The sequence below is a fragment of the Sus scrofa genome, chromosome 9 (assembly GCF_000003025.6).
Source record: "Sus scrofa isolate TJ Tabasco breed Duroc chromosome 9, Sscrofa11.1, whole genome shotgun sequence".
Lineage (NCBI taxonomy): Eukaryota > Metazoa > Chordata > Mammalia > Artiodactyla > Suidae > Sus > Sus scrofa.
The window spans coordinates 130,077,426-130,103,191 of record NC_010451.4 but is presented as its reverse complement, the minus strand read 5'-3'; the positions used below and the strand labels follow the sequence as shown (position 1 = coordinate 130,103,191).

At 43.4% G+C, this 25,766-nt stretch overlaps 1 long non-coding RNA gene across 1 annotated transcript in view; it reads left to right on the top strand.

Annotated features, from left to right (window-relative positions):
• LOC106505042 overlaps positions 1 to 6,057 on the top strand; it is a 100,758-nt gene extending 94,701 nt beyond the window's left edge. The window contains exon 7 of the long non-coding RNA XR_002336018.1: positions 4,453 to 6,057. This is a non-coding gene — a long non-coding RNA (uncharacterized LOC106505042). The remainder of the gene's footprint in view (positions 1 to 4,452) is intronic.

Genomic DNA, 25,766 nt, shown 5'->3' with positions numbered 1-25,766 from the left:
TCTCCTTTCCCTGTGAGAATGTTTTAGGAAACGTCTGTACACATGGGGAAAAAAAAAAAAAGTGGACATGGCTGGGGAGGGGGGAGAAGAAATGTGTTTTATGACTCAGAAGCGTTTTGAGGGCTGTTTCTACCTGCAGCAGACTTGAGAGCCTTCTGAGCTTGGTGTCTCTCCAGGCAGCGGGTGAAGCTCAGGAAGATTCTAGGCCCTGTACTGCTCTGGAGACAATGAGCCCGCAGAGAGGCTGGTCCCGCCAGGCCGGTGATGGTGACAGAGGGAGTTGGGGTGGAGCCTTGGTCCCCGTGCTTCCTCTCATCTGCACCGGCTCTCCTGGCCGGTATACCAGCGACCGCATCTTCTGTTTTCTTATGTTCCCCAAGATCCCTGGGCGTTTTGCAGGCAACGGTCATTTACAGAAACAAAACAAATCCCGCACACTTCAAGATGCAGAAGGAGGTGGCGAAGTCAGGGGAGCCCTTCTCTCTCCTCTCCCTCTTTTCCATCTTTTTCTGTTTGCTGAAGGGGAGGAGGACGTGGCGTGAGGCTGTTTTTTTTTTTTTTGTTTTTCTTTTTCCATCACCACTGCTTTCCTCCCAGCCTCTTCCAGCCCTGCATTTGGCTAGCCTCTGCCCCGGGACAACTGGGACACAGACAAAAACTGAAGCCCTCCCTGGCATGGCTCTCCACTTTGTCCCTTCCTGCCCCAAGGCCATGTCCCTGTCCCAGCTACTCGCTTGGGCCACACGGAGGAGCCGCCATGTAGCAGGAAAGCGAGACCCCCACACACATTCTGCCGCCGGCCGCCCGCTCACCCATTACCTACACAATCTCTCAGTTACATTAAAAAAAAAAATCTTTCCCCCCCTTAACAATAGAGAGGAACAAATGGTTGACAAATAACAACAGCAGCAGCTCTCCAACAAAAGCACGCAATTATTACAATTATACTATCCTTGATTAGGCTGCCATGCATTGCATTTCAATGTAATTGATGTTGTAGGTTGACACATCGGACACCAAATATTCTCGCCTGTCCCTTCTCTCTTTTGTTTCAGAAGCTGATTTGCATTTTCTATGCTTTTAGTAATGAAGACTTAGCACTTTTCCTCCATTAGAAAAAAAAAGAGAGATACAATAATCTGCAACTCGGCACTTGTTTAAGGATTCTGACCCTCGAAAATACCACTTTGCTTCACACATTAGCTGCTTACAAAGAAGGAAGCTAATGTATCATCTAATTGGGCAAACCACTGCATCTGATTTCTCTCAATCAGACTATTAGCTTCGTAATTACCCATCTGCCTCGTGTGGAAAAACGGCAAGGCGCACACCCAGCTAATAACGTTCTCAAGAGCTCTCCACCGCAATGAGAGGAGGCGCCGTGGACGGACGTGGTTTCTAACCATTTCGGTGCCAAGGTGGTCACACAATGCAGGGGGGCTTTGCCAACCACCCCCGGCCCCGAATGGGTTTCATTATTTGTCTTTAATTAGTTGGAGTTTCGGGGGTCCGTGCAGGATCGTTGTCGCTGCTGTCGTGGTGGTGGCCGCCGCGGACACTGAAGGATAGGGGACCGGCGGGAACCCGAGGAGGAGGAGGCTGCCTGCGGGCCTCTGCCAGAGATGCTCTGGGTTGAAGGAAGATGTCCCTGGCTTGGCAGGTGTCCTCCAAAGGGAAGGGAGATCCCCCTGAGATCAAGCCAGGCGCTCGACTTCTCTTGCTGTTCCCGTCTTTCTTCTGGGGTTGGGTTCCTCTTTCTTCCCACTCGGGTGAAGAGGCACCATTTGCGCCTTTGCCAGAGCTGGCCCAAGGACGAGGACCCCAGCGAGGGGTACCTGTCCTCCGGTCTGTGTGTGCCCTGGCTTGTCTCAGTTTCTTCTGGCTCACTTTGCAAGTGCCCTTTTGTTGAGTTCCCGGCTGGCCGGCTTTCCCAGGTCTGGGGATCCTGTGACCTTGCTTGCTCTGCTCCTCCTCCAGAAGCTGGGGGAGCAGGTCAGCTCTGCTCACGTCCACGTGGGGAAAGTGGGGAGGGCAGGTGGGGCTGATTTTGGTGCCAGCTCGTGAGTTGTTGGGGTTCCCTAGCCCCTCAATCAGAGAGCTCCACTCTTATTTATATATCCTTCTATGTCAATTTTACTTGAACAAGTTCCAGCTAAAATTTTTGAGACCTGGACACACACGGACCAGTTAGTAATGTCCAATGATCATGTCTATTTCAAATCCGTAAACTGTGCCTAAGCCGACATCAATATTCACTATAACAGGGTGTTAATTTAGCCCATAGCTGCCGCCGTTTGAGTAGGAGGTAGCATATTAAAATGGAGTCTTTTACGGCTGGCAGTGAGGAATCTTGCTTTTGTGGATTTTTTTTGGTAGCCCAAGAAGTATAATTATGATATGATGTTTAAACCCTCGCTGATAGCTAATACTAAAGTATTAGACTGAGAGTGGAAATTTACACATTCATTCTATCACCCAGAAAACCCTTTTCCAAAATCCCTATTATGTGCGTGTTGTAGTGAGAGACCCCATAGGTCATATTTATATTGTGTGTAGTCCCTGCATAATGTAATCCTTACTTATGCGCAAGTGAGAGGCAGAGTCTCAGGATTCATCTGGTCTTTGCTAAACGCCCCATCAGGCTGAGCACGATTTTCCATCCTGGAGCATGACACATTCATTCGCAAGCCCACGTCGACCAAATTACTTCCATTTCCTAGTGCTCGGGCTTCCAGCAGCCAGTTGCTTTTAACTTCACAATACTCTATTGAAAGAGTTTGGTTGATCTGTGACAGCTTTGCTATTCTACCTGTAGGGAACTTGAGGACCTTAAGAGCCACATGTATCTCCTGAGGTTTAGGAATTTTGTGGGAGATGCTGTCGCTGCATCATGTAGAGTCTTAACTTATCGCCACAACGGGAACTCCATTAACTTATAAAGATTTTCTAAAAATTCCTTCTAGGTATCTGTTTAAGGTTTCCCCTGCACCGTATTACAAGTGATTGTATTATTGTATACAAATATAACTTTATAATTGATCATCTTCTTCTCTTTGCTTTGGCTGCCAGGAAGCTTAAAGGCCAAACTTTAGCCTATCTCCACTGATTTAATAAGATTATAGGTCTTATTTTTATGTGAATGTCACTCAAACCTTTTGATTTTCCTATTTATAACCATAGTTTTCCTTTGCTCCCACTCCTGCAGATTTTTATTTCTCTTAAAGCTTTTGGTATTATATGAGTTTTTGTACACTATCTAAATACTTGATAGGAAATGTTCTGATGGAGACAAGAACCAGAGAGGTTAAGTAATTTGTCTATATTACACAGGAATGAGTGCATTCAAGAAAGCTGCTCAGTGCTGAGAGCACATTTTTCTGGATGTTTTGATATCAGCTACGAAATCTGCGAAAATGAGTTTACCTTGGGATCTGCTATAATGTCAACTTCTCTTTGGCATGTTTCACGTAATTTGTGAGCCTCTGTTACAGCTTTTTACTCTTCCCTGGGCTGCTAAGCAGTTTGAATCCATTAATCCACATCCAGGTACAGAAGGAAAGATGCTCTCATGGCCTTCTGTGCTCAGGGTTGAGTGCCTGAACTTCACCGCGAAAGTTCCACCATCACTTCTGTCACATTCGGAGCTGTCCCCTCAGGGCCCCTCCTCTGAAAATGCTGAGAGAGTGAGTGCAGGAGAGCAGCGAACAGGTTTTCTGCTTTAAATGCTTGGGAGCTGCCCACAGGCTACCTCCTCACCAACCACACATGACAGTGTCAGGAACTCATGAAATACGCTGCCTGGGACGTGCTTGCTTTTTAGTCCTAAATGAGACCCATCTGTTTGGGTCTGGCCTGTAGCAATCACCTTCTTTTTCATTTGCCTCCAAGTATAGTCACTCTTCTCCAGTGGTCAGTGGGGAATCTATTCCCAAGGGACTCCTCTGGGGGAAGGCGTTTCCATCTTCAGCAATTCCAAACCTTGTGGGGTGGAAACATCCTGTCACTTGTTTTCAACATCGCCCTTTCCCTCTCTGCCTTTTATTGAGCTACATCATATGTTTTTTGAAGTAAATGCAGTTCTTTTGAGAATTTGATTATCATCACCGCTTCCCCACCAACTTAGACCCAGGAAAACCTAGAACTCAAGGACTGGTACTGCAAACCACTGCAAACCGAGACCCAAATGCGATGCTATAATAAGTTCTAGTTTGAACACCCCTCAGGAAGTTCTTCCCTGGCTCTAACTGTTATCCTCCTATTGCATTTTATTTCATTTCCTCTAGATCTTGCCTCAGAGATGGCGCATTATACTAATACCCAGATAATTGGAGATGCGGCCAACTTTCTATTGATTTTAAGTAGATTATGTTGCAGTTTATCTCTGGCAAATCTTGCTTTCATCTCTTAGTTAACATCTCCGTTGCTTACTTCATTTCTTTATTGCTTTTATAGCCATGGCCATCTGCTACTGAGATTGGAGTTCAACAGAAACTAGACTATTGAAACTTTCAGAATGAAAATAGTGGTTTTGAGAAAGATAGAAGTCTTAGTGGAGAGAGCTCTGCTTAAACGGACCACAGGATACTTCAAGAGTCGGGTTGGCCTTGGCAATCATCTGATCATCTTCCACTAGGTTTTTTTGATGAGAAAATCAAGACCTGGATCAGGTAAGAGTCTTGTCAAATGTCACACAGCTACCTGGTGGAAGCTCTGATTCAAGGATCCAGGTCTGGGTATCTTTGGAGTCTATCACGAGTTTTACTCATCAGCCTGAGAGGTGAAAGTGCCCATTTCCAGCATGGCATGTGTGGCTGCCTAGCCGTGCGTATTGGGACAGAATTGAAAAGCGGGATGGTTCTGAGCTTCTCAGCTCCTCTGGAATTTTGTCTTCATGATGCGATTTCATGATTTTGTGTGTGATATTGTGAATAACTAGAATACCAGCTATTGCCGTTGGAAAAAGCGAGCAGAACCACAGACTGTAACACATATACTCCAGAATAATTTGCAAACAGAAATTATTTCCTACCTGTTCAGATTCCCTTTGTGAGGATCCCTTGCATGTCTAAGGACGATGAGGAACTGGTGTTATTTATGCCTCCACGTAGGAGTCAGAATATGTGTAACACCCTCAGCATCTGGACCAGGTCCAGTCTGTATTTTTTCTCCCCATCTGCTCCTGGTATTTTAAGTAAAAAGGTTTGTATCTGCATCCCCCAAGCCCTGTTGTAAATTGTAAATCATGCCATTATATCTGGTAAAACCACAATGTCAAGCAACAATTCACAAAGCCACAAAGATTCTCTGGAGTAATTTTCCTGTTCTCGTTGATCAATTTTATATTTTCCCCTTGGCCATATGCACACATTAAATGGCACTAATTCAGTGGGAAAACTCATAAGGGATGATATTTCAAGTGGCACAAATGGCAGTGATGCCTTTACAAGTGTCTCTTTTATAATTGCCTCTACACTCTACCTGAATCTGCTCTTCTCCGTTGTATCAGCTGAGGGAGATGGACGCAGGAATGGGGTGGGGGTGGGGGGAGCCGGGAAGCGGGAGGAGAATGGTTCAGTTAAATTAGGGGTGACACCAGGAGAATCGCAAGTCAAAAATGGTGCGGTTGTAATTATTTCTTTCTCCTGGTGAGGCTACTTATTGTCTGGTCTGGAGAAGTGACAGGTAGGGGAGAGCAGGCTGGTGCTGGCGAGTCAGGAAGGATGCTCTCCATTGACTACTTGCCACCTCTAACTTGAAGGCAGGACTTTATCTAGGTCACCGATTTCTTCTTTTAGCTTTTTTGATTTTTTTATATGAGAATTTTTTAGTCAACTTTTTTATTCAGGAAGCGTATATACACAGAAAAGTGCATAATTCATAGTTTTACTCGAAGATAACTTTTTACAAAGTGAACGCCCCTCTGTAACCACCACACACATCAAGAGGCAGAACCTGGAGTTCCCTTGTGGAGCAGCGGGTTAGGGATCTGGTATTGTCAGTGCAGTGGCTTGAGTCGCTGCTGTGGCATGGGTTCGATTCCTGGCCCAGGAACCTCTATATGCCAAAAAAAAAAAAAAAAAAAAAAAAAATAAAGAAAAATAAAAAGGCAGAATCGTATCAGCGGCTCAGATCATTCCCTCTTATCCCCTCTGGCCAGTGTCTACTCTCCTCCAAAAGTAACTACTATTCTGACTCCTACCTCTGTTCCCTATTTGCTGTTTACTCTTTGGCATCTTGTTTCTTTTACCCACTGAAACTTGTATTTGTGAGATTCCTTCGTGTTTGAGAGTATGGCACTATTCTGTTCATTTTCATTACTCTGTTGTCTTCTAGTGTGTGGTGTGTGTGTGTGTGTGTGTGTGTGTCCATATTGTCCTTGCGTATCTGTTTTATCAATAGATGTTTACATTGTTTCATGTTTTTAACTTTTATGAATAATAGTGTTCTGAACACATTGTGTGCATTAAGCTGGATAGATACCAAAGATGGGATTACTGGTTTACAGGGACTGGACTATACGTGTTGTGATTTAGTAAGCATTTTCAAAGTGTTTGAAACTTCATTGCAATGATCACTCCTACCAGTGGTACATGAGAATTCCAATTGCTCTATATCCTCACTAACATTTAGTTTAATGTTTTAAAACAGTTCTTGAGATGTTTAACCATTCTGCTGGGTGTGAACTGTATCTCATTGAAGTTTGTTTTTTGTCTTGTTTTGTTTTGTTTTGTTTTGCTTTTTAGGGCCGCCCCCGCAGCATTTGGAGCTTCCCAGGCTAGGGGTCCAATTGGAGCTACAGCTGCCGGCCTACGCCAGAGCCACAGCAACGCAGGATCCAAGCTGTGTCTGCGAGCTACACCACAGCTCATGGCAATGCCGGATCTTTAACCCACTGATCGAGGCCAGGGATCGAATCCACAACCTCATGGTTCCTGGTCGGATTTGTTTCTGCTGCACCGCAAAGGGAACTCCCCTCTCATTGAAGTTTTAATTTTCATTTCCTTGCTGATTAGTGATCACCTTTTCCTGTGTTTTCTGGTCATTTGATATTCTCTTTTGAGAAGGCCCAATACAAGTCTATTATCTGTGTGAAAAAATTGGGTTCTCTGTTTTTCTTTTTTGATTTGTTTTTTAAGTATTCTGAATACAAATCTGACACACACAGTTTATCAATATTTACATACATTTTCTATTCTATGACTTGCCAGTTCACCCTCTTAATGCTGTATTTTGATTAGCTTTAATTCTCAGTTTTAATGAAGTTCGGTTTATCAACTATTTCCTTTATGATTATTGCTTTTAGTTTAAGAAATCTTTATGTAGTCCAACATCATTCATAGATTCTCTTATTTTATATTCTAGACCTTCACCACCCAGCATAGTAACCACTAGCCTGACGTAGGTTCTTAGCTTTTACTAGCTGCACTGAGGTGTAATCAATAGACAATAAACTCCACATTTTAAAGCATACAACTGGATACGTTCTGACTTATGTACACCTGTGAAACCATTACCACAATCAAGTAATAAACATACCCACACCTCAAAAGTTTCCTTGTGCCCTTTTCCAATCTCTCCCTCCCTACCTTACCCCTGTCTTCAGGCAACCACTGATCTGTTTTCTGTAACTAGAGATTCATTTGTATTTTCTAGGACTTTATATGCAGAGAATTATACAGGGTATGCTCTCTTATTTTGGTGCTGCTTCTTTCAGCATAATTATTTTAGAGATGTATCATGTCGTTGAGTGCATCCATATTTGATTCCTTTTTATTACTGAATAATATTCCATTGTGTGGATATTCTACAAGTTATTTATTTATTTATCTGTTGATGAAAATTTGGGTTGTTTTCAGTTTGGGGGCTATTATAAAGCTGCTATGAAACACACATTAGTTTTTATATTGCTGCCATAACACGTTATCATAAACCCAGTGGCATAAAAACAACATAGATTTATTGCCTTCAGTTCTGTAGAACAGCAGGTTGACGATGGTCTAAGATCAGTGTGTCAGCAGGGCTGAGTTCCTTTCCAGAGACTTCAGAGGAGAACCCATTTCCTGGCCTCTTCCAGTTACCCGAGGGCGGCCCCTTTCTGCATCTTCAAAGCCAGCAATATTGCACCTCTCTGACCTTTCTTCTGTTGTCACATCTCTCTCTGGCCACAATTAGAAAAGATTCTCTGCTTCTAAGGATTAATGTGCTGAGACTGAGCTCACTTAGATGATCCAAGCTAATTTCCTCATCTCCAAGTCGGTAACCTTGGTTATATCTGAAAAGTGCCTTTTGCTGTGTGTGGCAACATAATCTCTGATTCCCAGGATGCAGGTGTGGACACTTTCAGAGGGCGGCGGCGGTGGTGGTGACTATTCTGCTTCTTCTGTGATGTCCATTTATTTTAGTTTCTCTCGAGTAAGTTGATTGCCTAGATCATGTGATAAGTGTATGTTTAACCTTTCAAGAGGCTGAAAATCTGCTTTCCAAAGGGGTTATAACATTTTACATTTTCATCCACTGTTGATGAGGCTTTTAGTGGCTCCACATACTCACCAACACTTGGGATTGTCTGTCTTTTTGCCTATGGCCATTTTGATTTTTGTGTCGTGGTAGTTCATGGTTTGAATTTGAATTTCCCACATGACTAATGATATTGTGTATCTTCTCATGTGTTTATTTGCCATCTTTAGGTCTCCTTTGGTGGAGTGTCTGTTCAAATCTTTTCGCTTGTTTTAAAGCTGTTGTTTGTTTTCCCACTATTGAGTTTTGAGAGTTTAAAAACATATTCTGGGCTTAAGTCCTTTATCAAATACGTAATACGCAAATATTTTCTCTCAGTCTGTGTCTTGTCTTTCCATTCTTTTAACCAGTGTTTGTTTGGCTTTTTTAAAAGCTGAAGGTGTAGCTATGACAAAGTCCAATTTATCAATTTGTTCTATTATAGGTATGCTTTTATTGTTGTATCTAAGAAATCTTTGCCTAACTGAAAACCACAAAGATTTTCTCCTTTGTTTTCTTCTGGAAGTTTCACAGTTTTTTAGTTTTTTTATTTAACAACATATAAATAATAAGAAAGAAGTCTCACATATGTACTCATTTGGCTACCATTTCTATAGCTCTTCTATACACATCCTTATTTCCAACTGTTATCCTTTGTCTCTGCCTGAAGGACTTCCTCTTACATTTCTTGTGATATGGATCTTCTGGCGATGAACTCTGTGAGCTTCTGTATGCAAAATTTGTCTCTATTTCACCTTAATTTTTATTTGATTTTATTATTATTTTTCTCTTTTTATGGCTACACCTGCAGCATATTGAAGTTCCTGGGCTGGGGTGGAATTGGAGCTGCAGCTGCCAGTCTACACCACAGCCACAGCAATGCTGGATCGGAGCCGCATCTGAGACCTACATTCAGGGGCTACATGGATCCTTAGCCCACTGAGCGAGGCCAGGGATCAACTCTGTCACATCCTCATGGAGACTATGGTGGGTTCTTAACCTGCTGAACCGCAGTGGGAACTCCATTTCACCTTAACTTTTAAAGATATTTTTTACTGGATGTAGAATTCTGGGTTAGCAATTCTTTCAAGCACCTTACATTTCCTTTCTTGTGGGATTCATAGAACATTTTGAATTGGTGGTTTTTACAGTTTTCAGCAAATTTGGAGAAGTTTCAACCATTATTTCTTCAGGTATTTTTTTTTTTCTTTTTCCTCCTCTGTCCTTCAGCAATTCCAATTACTCATATAATTAGGTTGCCTGGCGTTGTCCCACAGCTGACTTTTGCTTTCTTTATTTAAAAAGGTATTTTCTCTGTGTTTCATTTTAGATAGTTTTTATTATAATACCTTTTCTTCTAGAATGGCTGTTTTGTTATTAATTTCATCTACTGTGCTTTTTTTGAAATGTATATGTCTTTTTAAATATATTTTTCATGCCTCTACTTAACTTTTTGTTCGTATAAAATATAGTTATGGTAACTGTTTTAATATCCTTGTCTGGAGTTCCCGTCGTGGCGCAGTGGTTAACGAATCCGACTAGGAACCATGAGGTTGCGGGTTCGGTCCCTGCCCTTGCTCAGTGGGTTAACGATCCGGCGTTGCCGTGAGCTGTGGTGTAGGTTGCAGACGTGGCTCGGATCCCGCGTTGCTGTGGCTCTGGCGTAGGCCGGTGGCTACAGCTCCGATTCAACCCCTAGCCTGGGAACCTCCATATGCCGCGGGAGCGGCCCAAGAAATAGCAACAACAACAAAAGACAAAAAAAAAAAAAAAAGAAAAAAAAATATCCTTGTCTGTTAATTCTAATTGGTTGGTTTTTTCCCCTTTCTTTGCGTGCCTGGTGAGTTTTTGGTTTTATATGAGGCATTGTAAATTTTACCTCACTGGGTGCTAGATAGTTTTATATTCCTATAAACATTCTTGGGCTTTGTTCTGGGACGCAGTTAAAAGGTTTGAAAGCAGTGATATTATGGGTCCTGTTTTTACGTTTTATTAGGCAGATCAGAACAGTGCTGCGTTTAGGTTAATGTTGGATTGCAATGAGGCGCGACCCTGCCAGTGCTCCACCTGATCCTTGTTGAGTGCTCGATGTCGATGCTACACGTTCTGATCCTCTCTTGTGGTTTGTGCCCCTGGCCTTGGGTATTGCTTCATACAGGTGTTGATCCATTCTCTGCTCAATACTCAATGGAATCTTCTGCAGATCTGCAGACTTCTCTCTGTACGGGGCTATCTTTTCCCTGGTACCCTTTTCTGCCGACTCTAGCAGCCTTGGCTTCTTTGGACTTTCAACTTTATTTGCTCAACCCTGGAAGTCCTCCGGGCTCTGTCTGGGTTTCCTCTCCCTGCACTGTGGACGTGCTCTCAAGGCACTATGTTGAGGCAATCACAGGACTCACCTGGTTTGTTTCCCATTTCTCAGGAGTCTGTCTTCTTTGTTGCTGGATGTTCAGTATCTTGAAAAACATTGCTTTATATTTTTTGGCCTTTTGTTCAAATTTTTCAGGTGGAAATGTAAAGGTGGTTTTCTAGTTCATCTAAGGTGAAAGCAACAGTCTTTGTAACAATTTAAATTTGCATTATTTGAAGTGAATAAGATTTTAAAAATTCAGTTTTCAATCCTTCTAATAGACACATTTCAAGTGTTCGAAAGTCACATGTGCTTAAAAGATACAACATTGGATGGTGCAGATAGAAAGCATTTCCTTCATTATAGAATGTTTAACTGGACAACTATTATAGAAGTATATAATATTTTAATTTTATACCAAATCGGGGCTTGTTGTTGTGTATGGTGTGAATTAAGGGTCAAGATAACGTTGTTTCTCCAATATGTATATCCGGTGTGTTGTTTACTCTTGTCCCTGGCATTTCCATTGAATTTTTAAAAATGGCTATTAATTTCCAGAAAAAAACACCATGCTGAGACATTGATTGGAATTGCATTGAATCTATCAGTTGAGGGAGAATTGACTCCTTCAGAACTTGCAGTCTTCCCATCTATGAATCCAGTTTATTCTTTTATTTTTTTTCTAACTTCTCCCAGTAGTAATGCTTCATAATGCACAGTTTATTCTTTTATTTTTGTTCTAACTTCTCTCAGTAGTAATGCTTCATATGCACAGTTTATTCTTTTATTTTTGTTCTAACTTCTCTCAGTAGTAATGCTTCATATGCACAGTTTTCTGTGTATAGGTCGTAGATAATTTCCGTTAGATTTGTTCTTAGGTATTTGACATTTTAATTGTTTTTATAGGCAGTATCATTTTAAAATTCCATTTTCTAATATATAAATGCAATACATTTTGTATATTGATCTTTTATAAATGACCTTGATGAACTCATTTATTTGAATATTTTTTCTGCAGATTATTTTTGGAATTGTATGTAGCCAGTTATGTATCTATGAACAATGATGATTTAATATCTTATTTGCAAATTTTTATATTTTATATTTTTCTTTCCTGACTTATACTAACTAGGACCTCTAAAAGTCTATTGTTAAATAGTGATGGTGATAATAGACATATTGAGAATAAAAACTTTAAATATTTCACCATTAAGTATGATGTATGATAACATTTTTTGGGGGTAGATATCATTTTTACTTTTGCTTGATTTAAAGAAATCAAAAAAATGAAAAAGTTCCATTTTTAATTTTTAAAAAAAATCATAACTCTTATTTAGGTTTTAGTTTCCTCCTCCTTCTTCTTCTTCTCTTTTTTCTTGTGGCCATACCCACAGCATATGGAAATCCCTGGGCCAGGGATCAAACCCAAGCCACAGCAGTGGCGACACTGAATCCTTAACCGCTAAACCACCAGGGAACTCCCAGTTTTTAATTCTTACTTGATTAATTTTTAAAAATTGCTAGTATGATATTTTAAATCTTTTTTTATTTTTTATTTATTTATTTTTCTGTCTTTTCTCTTTTTAGGGCCTCACCCGCGGCATATGGAGGTTCCCAGGTTGGGGGTCCATTCAGATCTGCAGCTGCCGGCCAACACCACAGCCACAGCAACATGCATCGGAGCAACCCACACCTACAGCTCAGGGCAACACCAGATCCTTAAACGACTGAATGAGGCAAGGGTTAGAACCGAGTCCTCATGGATACCAGTAGGGTTCAATAACCACTGAGCCATGACGGGAACGCTGATATTTGAAATCTTGAACAGGTGTTAGATATTATGGAGCAGTTTTTCTGCATCTATTGAGACGATTGCATGTTTTTATTTTTATCTTTTTAAAATATGATTAATTACATTGATTGATGTTCAAATTCTAAATCATTCATTGCATTCTTAGATTAAAATATGTTGTTTGTGGAGTTCCCGTCGTGGCGCAATGGTTAACGAATCCGACTAGGAACCATGAGGTTGCGGGTTCGGTCCCTGCCCTAGCTCAGTGGGTTAACGATCTGGCGTTGCCATGAGCTGTGGTGTAGGTTGCAGACATGGCTTGGATCCAGCGTTGCTGTGGCTCTGGCATAGGCTGGTAACTGCAGCTCCGATTCAACCCCTAGCCTGGGAATCTCCATATGCTGCGGGAGTGGCCCAAGAAATAGCTAAAAAGACAAAAAAAAAAAAAAAAAAAAATGATGTTTGTATGATGTCTTTCCTTTTTGTATATTACTGGATTCTATTTGCCTATGTTTTTTCTGAGTAAGACTTTTCAACAAGACTTTTAAATTTATGTTTTTTAGGGCTTTCAGCTTGAATTTTTTATGATAAGATTTTCTGGCTTTTCTCCCAAGATTATGTTGATTTTATACAATGAACTTGGAAATGTCAGTATAAGATGTGTGATCTTTCTTAAATATTTGGAAAGATTAACTGATAAAACTATCTGGGCCTGGAATTTTCTTCATAAGTTTCAAATATGAATTCAATTGTTAAATAGATATAAACTTTCAAAGTTTTAAATTTGTCCTTGTGCCAATTTTGCTAAATTCTGTTTTTTAATTAATTTGTCCATTTGTCTAAATTTTCATCCTTTTATTTTCTTTGTGTCTAATCTGATGTTATTTTTCCAGTTTCTTGAGCAAGATGCTTTAGATAATTGATTTTTAGTCTTCATTATTTTCTAGTATGAGCGTTTAAACTGTTTCCCTCTGAATTAGGCTTTTGTTGCACTTTACAAGCTTTTGTAATATTGTATTTTATTACCTTTCCTTTCCAAGTATTTTTTGGTTTTCGCTTTGATTTCTTCTTTGACCCATGGGTTATTTAAAAATTTGTTTCATTTTTTTCCCCTCTGTGTTCCTGTCTCTATATTTTTTGCTAATCTATCTTCCAGTTGAATAATCTCCTCTTCTAAAGTACTAATATGTTGTTAAATCATCTGTGTACTCCATGACATCTATAATTGCAGTTTTTTTTTGTTAGAAGTTGTATTCGATTCTTTTAAAAATAATTCACTGGGGAGTTCCCTGGTGACCTAGTGGTTAAGGATTCAGCTGTCACTGCTGTGCCTTGGGTTCCATCCCAGGCTCAGGAACTTCTGCATATCACGGGCACAGCCAAAAAAAAAAAATTCACTGGTGAGATTTCCATCTTGCCATATATTGTCGTGAATACATTAATCACATTCATTTTAAGTTCCATGTATGATAATTCAAATAAATGAGTCATCTGTGAGTGTTCCTATTATCTATTTTTTTCTGGATTTTCAATCATTTGGTCCTATCTCCTGGCAAGCTTCATAATTTTTATTAAATGCTGTCCATTGTATTTGAAGAATTCTAAGGATTCTTGATGTTATTTACCTTTGGAGAAGATTTATTTGTTTAGCCGGCAATTAGACTAAGGGCAGATTACTTTGATTAAATCAGCCATTGAGAGCAAGACAGTTTCAGATTATATATGGACTCTCTGTGGACTGGTTTCTCTTTTTGATGTCTCAACTAAAGGCTTGATGTGTAATCAAAGCTGTTCCTCCTTGGTGGACCATTGTTCTAATTTTAGTCTTTGCACTCAATACAATTGCTAATAATAATAATAAAGAAAACATTTGTAGCCACTCAGCAGCTATTTTTACTTGGTTTCCCAGCCTCTCATTCAGGGCAGCTTAGGATCCAGCACATACTTCAAGAGCAAAAGCTGCACAGAATGTTAGGCTTATTTTGTGCAAGGTCTTTTTTCTCTAGGATATTAATTTCTTAAGTAGTAACCTGAATTTCAACTTTTGTTTTCCCAACACGGTGGGACTGTCAAATGTTCTAGATCTTTGCTTGGGGCAATGAGGTGGGGGGTGGGGGGGTGGAGAATAAGCCAGTTAAAGGATACAAGCTATTGATTAACGGGGCATTGAAAGGGGCTTTTACTACACAAACTCTGCTAAAGAAATGTGCATGTCCTGCCCATGGCACATAGCCACAGTTCTGTGTTGCTTTAGTTACAAGGACATGCCTTCAGTTGTCCTGCCCATGGCACGTAGCCACAGTTCTGTGTTGCTTTAGTTACAAGGACATACCTTCAATTGTTGTTCACGAGCAAATTGCTTTCCGTGGGCATGTGTTTGATTATGTGCATAATCAGATAAGTCTCACTGCGTGGGAGATGGGAAACTCTTGGGTTCCTTTATGAAGTTGTCTCTTCCCATCCTCCTTCCTCCAGTCTCTACCAGCTCAAGAATCCCCATCTCAGCGGGCAGAAATGCTCCCCAAACAATCATGACAAGAGTCACTGAGCCTCCCATGTGTCAAGCACAGTGCTAGGTGCAGAGAAGTGAAGACAAACTGCAACAAAAAAAAAGCTATAACGAGACTCATAAAGAGAACTAAGAAAATAGGGAATGCGGACGTGGATGCCAGGAGGTTTCTCTTCTTCTACAGTTTAAGAGCGTTCTCTTTATTTGCTTGGAACCCAATTCTTACTAGGCTTCAAAAGTTCTTGGGAGGGGCTATGTTTGAGCTGTAAAATCTTAATAGAATCCAGTAATTACCTTACAAATACTATTATTAAATAACACTCAATATGACAAAGCTAGTTTTGTGCCCATTCCAATGATCTAAGGGGAAAAAAACACCATAGGGCTATATAGAATCGGCGCAAACCCAATTGCACATGTGAAGGTTTTACTCTGTCCCAATGGTAGCAGTTTCTCTAGAGGAGAAGAGATGTGGATGCTGCGTGTTTATACAGAAGCCAGAGAAGATAGGTAGCTGAGGGGTAAAGGAGCTCCCTGGTGAATTACCATATACAACATTTCCATCAAGCGTGTAGTGAGCATGAGGCAGGATGAGACACTGAGAAATGATTGCGGTGAAGTCTTGACCCCTGCCTAGTCTTTCTTTAGGGGAGAAGCTGGTGGCACATCTCTGATATCTACTGCTGGAAGTGACAGGAGGGCTGGGAGGTGGGCGAGGCAAATGACAGAAATACCAGGCAGATGGTGGCGAGTCTGTGTTATCCCATAATGTTACGTGTATTTTTTTTTTTTTTTTTTTTTTTTTTTTTTTGCTTTTTAGGGCTGCATGCACAGCATATGGAAGTTCCCAGGCTAGGAGTTGAATTGGAGTTGCAGCTGCAGGCCTACACCATAGCCACAGCAACACAGGGTCTGAGTGGCATCTGCAACCTACGCCAGAGCTCACAGCAAGGCCAGATCCTTAACCCACTGAGGCACAACGGGAACATAATACTTATGTTTTGCACAAACCAAGTCCAATCAAGAGGCGGAGATGGGGAAAACTTCACGGAAAAGGTGAGTTTTGAGTTGCCCCTGTTAGGACATATAAGACAGGCTCCCTTAGGGTTTGCTGCAGATGGAGTGTCTTTGCAGATAACGGTGATACCTAGATCTTACTCTAGGTCGGTCCCTGTGCAGAGGGCTTCCCACGTGTAATCCGAGTGAAGCCTCAAAACCCTTGTCTGGGGTACAGAAAATGAGCACCTCTGTTTGTACAGAGGGAAACGGAGGCTTTCAGAGGTTGGCCTAGGAGCGCCAGGATACCTGGCTGCATGTAAGAATATCTGAGGAGCTTTAAAAAAACTACCCCTACCTGGGCTGCACCTGTTCGCATTGAAGCTAATCTCTAGAGATGGGGCTTAGCCATCTGTACCTTACACGGGTCGCCAGGTAATTCTGAGGAACAGAGAGGGTTGGGAAGGAGTCGGTAAGAGGAAGTTCAGTGCTGCACTCAGCATAGACCCCTTTAGACAAATATTCTGAACACACCAGCCATCATAGAGGACAATTCAAGAAACTTCCCTGCACTTAATACCCAGCGTACAACAATCAACACGGCAGATCTCGTTGGAGTCCCCCATCTCATCTCTCTCCCCCTCTTCTAGGAGGCACCACCCTGAACTTGATGTTTTTCATTACCATGCATTTCCTTACAGTACCTTTTAAAGGCTGACTTCCCTTTCCTCTATGGAACGGGACGCTTTGCAATAAGCAAAGATGTGATTCCGAATGTGTGTTGGGGAAGTGGGCATTCTCTTTAGAGGAGGGCATATCAGAGTCTCTTGGAGAAAGGGAATTTGTCAGGTTTGGAAAAGAAATCCAGGCAATTGCAGCACTCTTCCCCCCTCCCCATCCCAGGAGCGCCTCCTCAATGCTGCTGTGTGTTCATTTATTTCTTGTCTGTATCCTCTGCCCCCATAACAGCACATCACCCACTGGAGGGTGAGGACTTTCTCCTAGTCATCATTCTACCCCCAGAGCCCAGAGCCCAGAGCCATGCCCTTAGTAGGCAGTTGCTCAATATATATATATATATATATATATTTTTTTTTTTTGCTGTTTCTTGGGCTGCTTCCGCGGCATATGGAGGTTCCCAGGCTAGGGGCCTAATCGGAGCCGTAGCCACCAGTCTACGCCAGAGCCACAGCAACACAGGATCCGAGCTGCGTCTGCAACCTACACCACAGCTCACGGCAATGCCAGATCCTTAACCCACTGAGCAAGGGCAGGGACCGAACCCGCAACCTCATGGTTCCTAGTCGGATTCGTTAACCACTGCACCACGATGGGAACTCCTATTTTTTGAATGAAGGAAGAAATCACTGAACTCTCAGCTTCTCAAGAGCTGGGAGCTTTGAAAATAATACGGTATAGCTGAGGGGTCAAGAGAGTGGGTTTTGGAGGTAGAAACCTTCAGTGGGACCCTAACCCTACCACCGCTGCTCAGTTATGTATCTTGGGCTGAATTACTCAACCACTTTAAGCCTCAGTTTTCCTCAGCTGTGAAATGGGAGCAGCTACTCAGCTGTATTTTTGTGGTGAGGATTAAAAGGCACAGTAAGTGGAAGATGCTTGGGAAACTCGTTCTGCACAGTTCTTGGCAGCAGCAAGTGGACATATTAGTTTTGGCCTTGGGCGGTGGGCTTCTACAGCGGTGTTTCTGCCCTGTGACACTGTTTTCCTGGGAACTGCCCCCTTCCACTCCAAGTGGCCCCCACTGGGGATTCACGTGTTTCTCCATGGCCTTGCCGCTGACGTCATACCTTGCTATTTCTTTCTTGGCACTCTTTGAAATGAGGAAAATTGGAATTAAGTCCAAAAAAATATTTACCCTGTCAGAAGAAAATAAGCAGGGTTAGAAGTGACCTTGAAGGAGTTCCCACTGTGGCTCAGCAGGTTAAGAACCCGACATCGTGTCCCTGAGGATGCAGGTTTGATCCCTGGCCTCGCTCAGTAGGTTAGGGATCAGCATTGCCACAAGCTGAGGTGTAGGTCACAGGTGCAGCTTGGATCTGGTGTCGCTGTGGCTGTGGTGTAGGCCGGCAGGGGCAGCTTCGATTCAGCTCCTAGCCTGGGAACTTCCATCTGCCACAGGTGTAGCCATAAAAAGAAAAAAGACGTGACCTTGAAGATGTCTTAAACGTGCCTGTGAAAATGACATCACGGAAGCAGGAGTCATACCTTCTTGGAACGTATTCCTTGTTGCCCGCGAGACTCCTGATAGGATAGCAAAAGCGTGGCATCTCCCAGTCTTCTTCCGGCTGGGGTCAGCTAACATGTCAAGGTGGCATACAGTGTTTTGAAATTTTTCCCCAGTGTGAATATCACCGGCATTTATGACAATGATATCCAAAACCTTGGCTTCATTAGCGGGTGCTTCCTAGGTGCCTAAAATAGTGCCTGGTACACAGTAGACACTCAAAGTTATTTGTTGAATGAATGAGTAGGTGAATGATGAGTGAATGAAGTGCCATGTTCAAAGTGACTCTGTTCTGTGTGTTGGTCCTGGATCCAGGTTGAGGGTCTCCCCATTCTACGGATGTAGAAACCGAGGCCTGGAGAAGGAGAGATCACTCAGTTAAAAGCTATGTGATGACAAGGACTCCTTTTTCTCTGTCTGTAACCCGTTGCTGCCAGGCTTGCTCTCCCAGTGGGACCACATTGCTATGGGGTTGGATGGGGGCAGTCAGAGACTGAAGATGGGGACTCTAGGCCGAAACTGATCTCGGGAGCGAGGTGGGTGTGGTCGCTGCCCTTGGGGTTCATGGCATGAGCATAGTCATGAGAAATGCACACCCATCACAGACACACTCATCAAGGCTGCAAGGACCCAGATCCTCATTGATCCTCCTGAATTGGTCATTCCAAACTCCACCCAGTTTTGGTATATGTTTTTCTATGGAAGTGACCTTCTTGCCTTATTTATCATTTCCAGGCGGAGGAGGGCTGTCCGGCGAGCACCTCTCATGAAATTCAGGGACCCTCTGCAGGAGGGAAGGGTGGTGGGCTAGGGTGCTGGCTAGTGCCCAGCAGGCTCAAGCTGGCTGCCAGGCTCAAGGGACAGACGCTCCAGAGACGGGACCAGACTAGCCTGTGCTTAACTGGGAAAACAAAACACCACAAAACAGGACTGTGAGGCTGTGGGGAAGCCATAGCCTAGTGACCGTGGCCCACGCTTTCGTGGGAAGGGATGCTGGAAAGCGACAGAAGGCAGATTTTGCTGCAGGCTGACAGCTAAGGAGCCTGTTTCTGGCTCCGAGAGCCCGGTAGCCCTTCGCATTCACGGTGCACAAAGCCCTCCCCAGCCTTTCCTAATGGGAGGTGTTATCTCCATTTTCCAGGCTGAGAAGCCCCGTGCAGAGGGGAAGCTGGGCCTCTCCACCCTTGGCGGACAGAGGGTGAGTCAGCGGTGGGGGCACTGACGTGGTCCAGGTCTTCTGCTTCCAAGCCCGAGCTTTATCTCCCAGACCGTGCTGCCTCTTGGAGCCTTCTGGAGAGGCCCCTGCTGTGGAAATGAGCATCGGTCCAAACTTGGGAGCCTGGCCGTCAAGGGCCTGAGTGACTTTGAGCCGCCACCAAGCCTCATGCCTCCCCTCACGGTCTCCGTGCTGCCAAGGGAATCTGCAAGCCGTTTCCTTGCATCTGTGCATCCAGGCAGGCCTTTGCTCGTACCCCCAATTTCTCTTTTCTCCCTATTTTGTTTTTCTCTTGGAGTCATTTAAATGCAAGTATAAGGATTCCCCCCCTGGATAATACATGGGGTGATAGTTTCTTTCTTTCTTCCTTCCTTCCTTCCTTCTCTTTTTCTTTCTCTCTCTCTTTCTTTCTTTCGTTCTTTCTTTCTCTCTCTCTTTCGTTTTCTTTCTTTCTTTCGTTCGTTCGTTCGTTCTTTCTTTCTCTCTCTCTTTCTTTCTTTCTAAAATATTTTTATTGAAGTATAGTTGATTTACAATGTTGTAGTAATCTCTGCTGTATAGCAAAGCGACTCAGTAAAGTAGATATGCTTTTTCATGTTCTTTTCCATCCTGGTTTGTCACAGGATATTGAATATAGTTCCCTGGACTGTACAGTGGGACCTTGTGGTTTATTCATCCTATGATACTAGTTTGCACCTGCTAATCCAAAACTCTCCTCCGCCCCCGCCCCGGGGGTGATTTTCTTTTATACTCACATCTTTGGTGTATAATATTTGTCATCAGTCTAGCCTCTTCATTCACCCATTCACTCCCTGATCCATCGTTTGTCATACATTTATTGAGCTCCTGCTGCATGCCAAGCACTGTGCCAAGTCTGAAGGACTCCTGCCCTTAATAGACAACTGGGGAGACAGAAATTTGTAAGGCTGGACCAAGTATTTCTCTAGAACATGCAAATCCAGAGGAAAGTCAAGGATCAAAATGCTGATAGATTGGGGTGGGATCCTAGTTCCTCCTCAGGGAAGGTACGTAACAATATCTTTGAGCCTTTCTGCAGAACGAAAGCCCCCAACACATGGAAGAACTGCTTGATGAAGAAGGACGACCACCAGAACTAGTCCTGGGACTGCTAAACAGCAGCCCTGAGAATCATTGCAAGCTTGGCTCTACCCTGCTCCTTACCTACGGCCCAATTTTCCACTCCCCAAACTATAAAACCACCTCCTAATCTCTCCCAAAGGGGGCATGGTCTTTAAGGCATTAGGCTGCTGTGGCCCCCTTTGCCTGGCAAAGCAATAAAGCTCTCTTTTTCTCCTTCACCACCACCCCCCAAGTGCTGCTAAACCTCTTAGTCTGTGGCGCAGGCTCATCGGATGATCTGCAGGGACTTGGTTCCTCTCGTTCAAGATGGAGATGCCGGGATGTGTCATCATCATCTTCTGCCTTCTGTGTGGCCTCCCAGCTTCCAGGGCCCCGTGAGTTGTCCCAACCCTCCTTCCAGAACGGTTTGGCCCTGATGCCGCTGCCGCAAGAGTGCAGTGACCAGGCTTTCCAGGGCTGCTTCTCACCGACACCTACAATGGTTTTTCTTCTCTGACCAGTTTCGGTTCTGGGCAGTGAGGCTGAGTCTCTGAATAACACCGAGTCTTCTAACCCTTGAGCAAGACCCCCTCCTGTGCACCTGGAGTGCCCAGCCAGGGCCACAGCCGGTACTGTGTCCCACTGCAGCCTGGGGCAGCTTCTGTGGGCAGTTGTTAGTGTTTCTGGCTTTGCTAGAGCCCCTCTTGGTCACTGCTTTCTTGCTGGGAATACATGCACATAGCAAGTAAAAACAGAGCTGGATTCAGATCAGACACATTGGTTCCACCGCCTACCTCTGCCACATATTGGCTGTGAGATGTTTGCTACATCACTAATCTCAACTATAAAATAATAATAATAAAAAAACTCTATCAGTCAGGGTTCTACAAAGAAATAGAACCAGTAGGAGATGGAGACTTATTTTAAAGCATTGGCTGACACAATTTAAGGAATTTAAAATAATTAAATTGGAAGTTCCCTTCATGGCTCAGTGGTTAACAAGCCTGACTAGGATCCATGAGGATGCGGGTTTGATCCCTGGCCTCGCTCAGTGGGTTAAGGATCCAGTGTTGCCGTGAGCTGTGTTGTAGGTCACAGCTTGTACCCCATGTTGCTATGGCTGTGGCGTAGGCTGGCGGCTACAGCTCTGATTCGACCCCTAGCCTGGGAACTTTCATATGCTGCAGGTGTGGCCCTAAAAAGCAAAAATAAATAAATAACTAAAATAATTAAGTTGGCTGACAATTTATTTCAAGGAATTGGCTGAGACAGTTGTGGGAGCTGGAAAGTCCCAAGTCTCTGGGGCAGGTCAGCCGGCTGAAAACAGTAGGCAGGAGTTGACCTTGCAGACTTGGGACAGAATTTCTTCTTTGGGAAACCTCAGTGTTTACTCTTAAGACCTTCACCTGATTGGGGGAGGCCCACCCACCTCCTCAAGGGTACTCTTCACTTAACGTCAACTGGTGGTAGGTATTAACTACGTCTACAAAATACTTCACAGCAATACCTAGGTTAGGGCTTGTTTAAATAACTGAGTTTGACAGCCTAGTCTGACTGACCATAAAACTGACCGTCACACTCTCTCACAGAAGAGTTACAAGGATTAAGGAAAATAATGTATGCAAATTGCCAAGCATAGGATCTGGTCCAGAGCAAGTACTTATTCATTACTGATATTATTATTACTGTTATTTTTTTTATTTTCCACTTATTTGTGGTCTGCCGCTGATTCCACAAAGCTTTGGGCCTTGTTCCAACGTATTTGCTGCTCTGATACATCACATCTCCTAAGAGGAGGATGTAGGCTGTGGGAACTCGGAGGCAGGCATGGACCAATCGGTAAGCTCCTGGAGGAGGAGCACATGTCTGGTTTACACACAGCTCAGAATAAATGCTCCGTATATATCAAGAGATAAATGCGCAAAGGAAGATGATGTCCTAATAAGCGTGGCTGCCCAATGCGTATAATATGAGCCTCATAGGCAATTTAACGTTTTCCAGGAACCATGTGTAAAGAAGACACAGACACTAAAATCCAAAATGTGATCAATATGAAAATTATTAGACATTTTATATTCATTTTTCCCCACATTAAGCCTTTGAAATTCAGCATGTGTCTTATACTTACGGCACTTCTCCACCTGGACTGGCCATATCTCAAGTGCTCTATAGCCACATGTGGCTGGCAGCTACTGTATTGAGTGGCATAAGCTTAGAGGAATACTTCTCCAAGTTCAGTTACTGAATAATTGCATCCTAACCCCTGGGGCTGATTTATGGAGCAGGTGGCAGGTTGATAATGGGTCCTGCTCTAGAACAAACTCAGTAGGATTCACCAAATGAATCCACCTGTTTGCAGACTGTTTATGATCCGTCCTCACCAAAAGAAGAGCAGAAATTGAGAGCAGACATTCAGAAAATTCTATAACAATTTGATAGCGTAATTTTACATTCATTGAATCTAATAATAAAAAATTGGGGGAATTGAATTACATGTTATTTAAAATTTAATTTTCCTATAAATTCATATGCCTTATATTTACAAAAGTGTCTGTCTAGGATGAAGTGAAAAGAAATAAAAACGGGCCCTTCACCAGAGAGATTCTGAGAATCAGGGTCTCCGGGGTAGGGATGGGGGATTTGTGTTTTTAACAAGCCCCCTAAGGATTCCTAGACACAATGAAACTTGAACCTTCTGGAATTCCAAAAACTCCAAGAAGTGTGTACCTCCTTGTATTTTTATTTTTGTGTTTCCCTCCAAATTGACATGTCCAGAGGCAGAGCCTCGAGACTGGGTGGGCCTTTATAACAGGGCAGCTCTGCTGACTTCAAAGACACTGACCCAGTGCCAGTGGGGAGCCCTGTCCCGCCCTGAGGTCCACATCAGCCAGAACGCCAGGCCCGCACAGTCCTGCTTCTTCTTGAGACCCTTTTGTGAATCCTCTAGCATCCTGGGATTTTGAAGGTTTTCTCTGATCCTCCACACAGAGAATACGACTTTTCAATCTCCATCTCTTGGAGCAGACAGGCAATCTGTTTAAAAAAAAAAAAGGAAAAAAAATTCTGTAGACCCAAAGGAACTCTATTTTTTCTTGTCCTTGCTCAAAGCTTTTATAGAACATCTTGAGCTTTCAAAGGCAGTGCGTGTATTGATTTTTTGTCCCTGACCCCCAGGGTTCATTGCTGCTGTGTTTTGGGCTAAGGCTCCCTATAGAAATCCCAGTGGCCTCCACTCGGGAAGTCTTGGTGATTGGATGATATTGGAAGCAGTTTCCTTATATAAACCATCACAGCTACCCTTTGTAATTTGTCATCTTCTCTCTCTGTGAGGCTCTCCTCCCAGGATCTTTTCCTGTGTGGTTTGAAACTTTTAAATCAGCCTTCAGGCCAGAATTTCTGCAAGGAAATGGAGGCTTTTACCTCTGGCTCTGCCACAGCTTCCAGGGATGATGCTTTAGTTTCTGGCTCTGCCCCCCATCGCCCCAAACTCACCTAGAGATAGATAGAGTCTCTTCCTACAAAATCTCCATGTACTACTGTATTGGTTTCCTAGGGCTGCCATAACATAACAGCGCAGACCAAGTGGCTTAAGCAGCAGAAATTTATTTCTCATAGTTGCAGAGGCTGGAAGTCCAAGACCAAGGTGTTGGCAGGGTTGGTTTCTCTTAAGGCCCCTCACCTTGGCTGGCAGAGGGCCACCTTCTGGCTGTGTCCCCTCATGGCCTCTACCCTGTGCAAATACATCCGTAGTGTCTCTTCCTGTTCTTCTAAGACAAGAGTCTGATTGGATTAGGGCCCCATAACTAGGACCTCATCTAACCTTAATGACTACATTAAAGACCTTCTCTTCAAATATGGTCACATTTTGGTTTGGGGGCTTCAACATATGGATTGGGGGGAGTAGGGACATAATTTAGTCCTCAGCAACTACTAAGTTGGGTTCTGCTCATGGCCCAACCTCCTCTTGGATTCTGGGGCTCTTGCACCTGATGGCTGTGTTCCCTGCTTCTGTGACCAATGTTGGCTGACACCCTTGGAGGCTATTGCTACACTGGGTCCAGGCCTGTTTGTCCTCTTTGGGTGTGGACCAGGGTTTTCTGCTGTCAAAACTGTGTTAGATTCTGCCTGTCATGCCATTGCTGGTCCTCAGAAGAGTGTTTTGTGGTCGGCAGTGAATTTCATCAGTGATGGCTTTCCATCCTTTAGCTTCAGAAATGATTCCAGGCTTCCTCTCCCATGGAAACCTCCCATTCCTTCCTCTCCCATGGAGACCTGTCTTCCCTTCACTGCTCCACCTTCGGAGGGAGAACAGAAATGAGTCACCTTAATCCTTGCAGCCATTAGCAAATTCTTTCCATTAGAAGATTGGACACCTATTTCTCTCTCCTTTTCCAATCTATTTAATGGCAGGAACCCAGGGTCATTTCTCCTTTTTTTGCAGCCATCAAACAAAAGACAAGAGAGGGCAAAACAGGCGGATTTAAGTCTTTAGCAACACTTACCACTTTGATAAGTGAAAAATTGCGAAGTTTGGTCTGGGACTCTCTGTGAATCCATCGATTCATTAATTCATTCCTCAAACATTCACTGAGCACCATCACTGCCCAGGCCATGTGCCGGGGGGATGCGCAATGGAGATGAGATACAGCACTCCTGTCCTCCAGGAACGTTTGGTCTGGGAACAAAAACAGCCCAGTGAGCAGGCAATTGCAACACGGTGTGGCAGGGACAGCGATGGGGGCAAACCCTGCCTGCTGTTAAACACAGGGTGGGTCCCTCAGCCCCATGGGATATTCATCAAAGGCTTCCATCCCAAAAGAGATAAAGACTTATCTGAATCTGGAAAGAAGAGTAGGAGTCAGGCTAGTGCAGGAGGCGGGGGTAGGAAGAGGAGAGAGCATATGAAGAGTTGGAGGTGGGAGGGATGGTATAAATATGTTAATATAGCAAGTGGTTTCTGGGGGCCCAACAGTCAGAGCTAAGGATGGCTGCTCTGCAGCCTGCAGGTTGAGGGATGTGCACTCGTGAGCGTGTGCGTGCGTGCGTGTGTTGGTGTGCACAGAAAAGGGAAGCTCTTAAGAT